Here is a 7,083-nt window from a genome sequence, read left to right as displayed (position 1 = left end):
TCCTTTCCCACTTGAGGAGGGAAAGGAAGGAAGGGCCTCCCCTCCCCTTTCCTTCCCTTAGGGCCTGCTGTCAAAGGAAGGGGCGCACCAGGGGCTGATCCGCCCCCCCCCTTTGGCCCATTAGGCCCATACACTTACCGAGGGTGTCTGAAACCCCTTCCAGTGACCCGATGACTACCCGGTGCACTCTGAAACTATTCTGGTGTTCGAATACCATCGTCCTATATATCAATCTTTACCTCTCGAACATTTTGAGGCTCCTCGTCATGTCTGTGATCTCATATGAGACTCCAAACAACATTCGGTCACCAAATCTATAACTCATATAACACTATATCGTCAACGAACGTTAAGCATGCGGACCCTACGGGTTCAAGAACTATGTAAACATGACCGAGACACCTCTCCAGTCAATAACCCGTAGTGGATTCTGGATTCCGATATTGGCTCCTACATATTCTATGAAGATCTTTATCGGTCGAACCGTTGTGACAACATACGTAATTCCCTTTGTCCATCGGTATGTTACTTGTCCGAGATTCGATCTTCGGTATCTTCATACCTAGTTCAATCTTGTTACCGGCAAGTCTCTTTAATCCTTCCATAATACATCATCTTGTAACTAAATCCTTAGTCATTTGCTTGCAAGCTTATGATGTGTATTACCGAGAGGTCCCAGAGATACCTCTCCGATACTCGGAGTGACAAATCCTAATCTCGATCTATGCCAACTCAACAAACACCTTCAGAGATACTTGTAGAGCACCTTTATGATCACCCATTTACGTTGTGACGTTTGATAGCACACAAGGTATTCCTCCGGTATCCGAGAGTTGCATAATCTCATAGTCGAAGGAATATGTATTTGACATGAAGAAAGCAATAACAATAAAACTGAACGATCATTACGCTAAGCTAACGGATGGGTCTGGTCCATCACATCATTATTCTAATGATGTGATCCCGTTATCAAATGACAACTCATGTCCATGGTTAGGAAACCTTAACCATCTTTGATCAACGAGCTAGTCTAGTAGAGGCTTACTAGGGACACGGTCTTTGTTTATGTATTCACACATGTATTTAAGTTTCCGATTAATACAATTCTAGCATGAACAATAAACCTTTATCATGAATAAGGAAATATAAAATAACAACTTTATTATTGCCTCTAGGGCATATTTCCTTCAGTCTCCCACTTGCACTAGAGTCAATAATTTAGTTCACATCGCCATGTGATTAACACCCATAGTTCACATTGTCGTGTGATTAACACCCAAAGAGTTTACTAGAGTCAATAATCTAGTTCATATCTCCATGGTGATTAACACCCAAAGAGTACTAAGGTGTGATCATGTTTTGCTTGTGAAAGAAGTTTAGTCAATGGGTCTGCCACATTCAGATCCGTATGCATTTTGCAAATTTCTATGTCTACAATGCTCTACATGGAACTACTCTAGCTAATTGCTCCCACGTTCAATATGTATCCAGATTGAGACTTAGAGTCATCTAGATCAGTGTCAAAGCTTGCATCGACGTAACTCTATACGACGAACTCTTTATCACCTCCATAACCGAGAAACATTTCCTTAGTCCTCTTAGGTAACTAAGGATAATTTTGACCGCTGTCCAGTGATCTACTCCTGGCTGACTATTGTACCCCCTTGCCAAACTCATGGGAAGGTACGCACCAGGTTTGGCACACGGCATGGCATACTTTACAGAACCTATGGCTGAGGCATAGGAAATGACTTTCATTCTCTCTTTATCTTCTGCTGTGGTCGGGTTTTGAGTCTTTACTCAACTTCACACCTTACAATACAGGCAAGAACTCCTTTGACTGATCCATTTTGAACTCCTTCAAAATATTGTCAAGGTATGTACTCATTGAAAGTCTTATCAATCATCTTGATCTATCTCTATAGATCTTAATGCTCAATATGTAAGCAGCTTCACCGAGGACTTCCATTGAAAAATCCTTATTCAAGTATCCTTTTATGCTATCCAGAAATTCTATATCATTTCCAATCAACAATATGTCATCCACATATGATATCAGAAATGCTACAGAGCTCCCAATCACTTTCTTGTAAATACAGGCTTCACTGTAAGTCTGTATAAAACCATATGCTTTAATCACCTCATCAAAGCGTATATTCCAACTCCGAGATGCTTGCACTAGTCCATAGATGGATCGCTGGAGCTTGCACACTTTGTTAGCACCTTTAGGATCGACAAAACCTTCTGGTTGCATCATATACAACTCTTCTTTGAGATATCCATTTAAGGAATGTAGTTTCGACATCCATTTGCTAGATGTCATAATCATAAAATGTGGAAATTTCTAACATGATTCGGACGGACTTAAGCATCGCTACGGGTGAGAAAGTGTCATCGTAGTCAACCCCTTGAACTTCTCGAAAACCTTTTGCGACAAGTCGAGCTTTGTAGACAGTAACATTACCATCAAAGCCAGTCTTCTTCTTGAAGAGCCATTTATTCTCTATGGCTTGCCGATCATCAGGCAAGTCCACCAAAGTCCACATTTTGTTCTCACATATGGATCCTATCTCAAATTTCATGGCCTGAAGCCATCTGTCGTAATATGGGCTCGTCATAACTTCTTCATACTTCGTAGGTTCACCTTGGTCTAGTAACATGACTTCCAGGACAGGATTACCGTACCACTCTGGTGCGGATCGTGCTCTGGTCGACCTACGAAATTCAGTAGTAACTTGATCTGAAGTTTCATGATCATCATCATTAGCTTCCTCTCTAGTTGGTGTAGGCATCACGGGAATAATTTTCTCTGATGTACTACTTTCCAATTCGAGAGAAGGTACATTTACCTCATCAAGTTCTACTTTCCTCCCACTCACTTCTTTCGAGAGAAACTCCTTCTCTAGAGAGGACCCATTCTCAGCAACAAAGATCTCGCCTTCGGATCTGTGATGGACGGTGTACCCAATTGTTTCCTTAGGATATCCTATGAAGACGCACTTCTCTGATTTGGGTTCGAGCTTATCAGGCTGAAGCCTTTTGACATAAGTGTCGCAACCCCAAAATTTAAGAAACAACATCTTAGGTTTCTCGCCAAACTACAGTTCATACGGTGTCGTCTCAACGGATTTAGATGGTGCCCTATTTAACGTGAATGCAGCTGTCTCTAATGCATAACCCCAAAAGTGGTAAATCAGTAAGAGACATCATAGATCGCACCATATCTAATAAAGTACGGTTATGATGTTCGGACACACCATTACGCTATGGTGTTCCAGGTGGCGTGAGTTGTGAAACAATTCCACATTGTTTTAAATGAAGGCCTAACTCGTAACTCAAATATTCGCCTCCGCAATCAGATCGTAGAAACTTTATTTTCTTGTTACGATGATTCTCCACTTCACTCTCAAATTCTTTTAACTTTTCAAATGTTTCAGACTTGTATTTCATTGAGTAGATACACCCATATCTCCTTAATCATCTGTGAAGGTTAGAAAATAAATATACCCGTTGCGTGCCTCAATACTGTTTGGTTCTACAGTAGGGTGCGTCGACTGCAAATTAATATTTTCCTATGTGCAGAACAACCAAGAACATGCTACGGGAGATGGATCACAGTTCGTTACCACTAGACGCGCAGTGCTGTGCAGTGGAAGAAGAGTTGGGGCAGTGCGTCTGCATGGATCGTATCCTCCTCGTTCGATCTCCCTCGAACAGCCGGTCGTCGGTTCCCACGTATAGGTTCGCCAGAGAGGCACAGGTGCACCGCCTCTAACGGTATCTGCGCATGCAAGAGGAACACCATGCGACTGACTGCTAGGTCCGATCACACAGTCGGCAGCGAGTGGAGGTGGCTATTCACAACACATGCAAACCCTAGTGACAGCGTCGAAGCGATCAACCAAATGAGTGTGTCGCACCTCCACTTTATATAGGCATCCGTCGCGGTCTCAACACTTGGGCCTCGCACGGACCCTAAAGCCTACAAGTCTACTCGGCCATGATCCAAGTCCGACTCGGATCACATCCGATCAGTGTCCTCGGATCTGACCTTGTAGGTTGCTTCCCTTAAGCGTGCCACCCCTTAGGTTCAAGTCAGCTTGGTCGCAGTTCGGATCACCTCCGACCTACACGGTTGGTAGCGGCCTCTAGCCAGGTGTGCCGACCACCAAGTAGACTATGAAGCTGGTTAGGTGAACATGTACAACATGTCACACTTCTGCCCTTTGCCAAACGATACATGTTGTCGGGCTCAAGGCGATGCTGTCATCCTTGTGCTATCCCAACCTCTTTCTCATTCCAGTGATGCCGACCACAAACCGGATTATCACATAATCCTTGTCACATGGCCATGCTTATCTTGGTTGGATCACACAAGGGGCCCAGAGTATATATCTCCTGATCGGAGGGGCAAATCCATCTTGCTTGACCATGTCTCGCAGCATGGGTCTGGACAAGCCCGAAACCTACCTTTGTAACTACCCAATCATGGACTAGCATTTGGTCGGCCTAAAGCAGGTCTGTCACCATCCCGAGTACATGCGCCAGCTCAGCTCTTAGGACATAGAACGTATGTTATACTAGAGACTCACAGATGACATATCGCTGCGTCTCATAGTTGGGTTTGTCTGACTCGGACCTTATCTCGACTCGGATCCAACTATGTCGAATCCAACCAGATCCTTCCAAGTCCATATTATCTGGTTAGCATCGAATGCTCCATGGCTAGTGAGACCAAGCCATCGACCGTGTCATATGCTAGTCTAGTTCGCTGCGCGTCCACACAACCCTTTCGACTAGGGACCTTTTAGGACAGTAATCATACAATGCATAGTCCCACAAACAAGTCATGTACTTGCTGATATACATCATTGATAATGTCCAAGGACTATCTTTATTAATAAACACATAGGAAATATCATCATACATGATTGCCTCTAGGGCATATCTCCAACAAATACTCATCGGACCGCATACATCGGTATGCATTATTTCCAATAAGTCATTAGCTCGCTCCATTGTTCTGGAGAACAGAGTTTTAGTCATCTTGCCCATGAGTCATGGTTCACAAGTATCAAATGATTCATAATCAAGTGATTCCAATAGTCCATCTGTATGGAGTTTCCTCATGAGCTTTACACCAATATGACCAAAACGGCAGTGCCACAAGTATGTTGCACTATCATTATCAACTTTGCATCTTTTGGCATCAATGTTATGAATATGTGTATCACTATGATCGAGATTCAGTTAACCACTTACATTGGGTGTATGACCATAGAAGATTTTATTCATGTAAACAGAACAACAATTATTCTCTGACTTAAATGAATAACCGTATTGCAATAAACATGATCCAATCATATTCATGTTCAACGCAAACACCAAATAACATTTATTTAGGTTCAACACAAATCCTGAAGGTAGAGGGAGTATGTGATGGTGATCTTACCCACCTTGGAATCACTTCCAATACACATCGCCACCTCGCCTTTAACTAGTCTCTGTTCATTTTGCAACTCCTGTTTCGAGTTACCAATCATAGCAACTGAACCGGTATCAAATACCCAGGGGCTACTATGAACACTAGTAAAGTACACATCAATAACATGTATATCAAATATACCTTTGTTCAATTTGTCATCCTTCTTATCCACCAAGTATTCGGGGTAGTTCCGCTCCGGTGACCATTTCCTTTGCAGCAGAAGCACTCAGTTTCAGGCTTGGGTCTAGCTTTGGGATTCTTCATGGGAGCGGCAACTTATTTCGTGTTCTTCTTTAAGTTCCCTTTCTGTCCCTTGTCCTTTTTCTTGAAACTAGTGGTTTTGTTAACCATCAACACTTGATGCTCTTTCTTCATTTCTACCTTCGGCGATTTCAGCATCGCGAAGAGCTTGGGAATTGTTTTCGTCATCCCTTGCACATTGTAGTTCATCATGAAGTTCTAGTAGCTTAGTGATAGTGACTAGAGAACTCTTGTCAATCACTATCTTATCTAGAAGATTAACTCCACTTGATTCAAGCGATTGTAGTACCCAGACATTCTGAGTACATGCTCACTGGCTGAGCTATTCTCCTCCATCTTGTAGGCAAAGTATTTGTCAGAGGTCTCGACATGGGCATGAGTCTGAAATACCAATTTCAGCTCTTGGAACATCTCATATGCTTCCCGTCATTCAAAACGTTTTTGAAGTCCCGGTTCTAAGCCATAAAGCATGGCGCACAAAGCTATCAAGTAGTCATCATACCGAGCTTGTCAAACGTTCATAACGTCTACATTTGCTCCTACAATAGGTCTGTCACCTAGCGGTGCATCAAGGACATAATTCTTCTGTGCAGCAATGAGGATAATCCTTAGATCATGGACCCAGTCCGCATCATTGCTACTATCATCTTTCAACTTATTTTTCTGTAGGAACATATCAAAAATAGGGGAGCTATATCGCGAGCTACTGATCTACAACATAGATCTGCAAATACAATCAGGACTAAGTTCATGATAAATTAAGTTCAATTAATCAAATTACTTAAGAACTCCCACTTAAATAGACATCCCTCATGTCATATAAGTGATACGTGATCCAAATCAACTAACCCATGTCCGATCATCACATGAGATGGGGTAGTCAACAATGAAGAACATCTCTATGTTGATCATATCTACTATATGATTAACATTTGACCTTTCGGTCTCCAGTGTTTCGAGGCCATATTTGTACATGCTAGGCTTGTCAAGTTTAACCCAAGTATTCTGCATGTGTAAAACTATCTTACACTCGTTGTATGTGAACATAGAGTCTATCACACCCGATCATCACATGGTTTCTCGAAATGACGAACTGTAGCAACGGTGCATACTCAGGGAGAACACTTTTACCTTGAAATTTAGTGAAGGGGTCATATTATATTACTACCGTCGTTCTAAGCAAAATAAGATAAACATCACATGCAATCAAAATATATGACATGATATGGCCATCATCATCTTGTGCTTTTGATTTCCATCTCCAAAGCATCGTCATGATCTCCATCGTCACCGGCTCGACACCTTAATCTCCATCATTGTGTCGTGGTCATCTCGCC

Source organism: Triticum dicoccoides, chromosome 3B, assembly GCF_002162155.2.
Source record: "Triticum dicoccoides isolate Atlit2015 ecotype Zavitan chromosome 3B, WEW_v2.0, whole genome shotgun sequence".
Classification (NCBI taxonomy): Eukaryota; Viridiplantae; Streptophyta; class Magnoliopsida; order Poales; family Poaceae; genus Triticum; species Triticum dicoccoides.
This window is presented reverse-complemented; position numbering follows the sequence as displayed.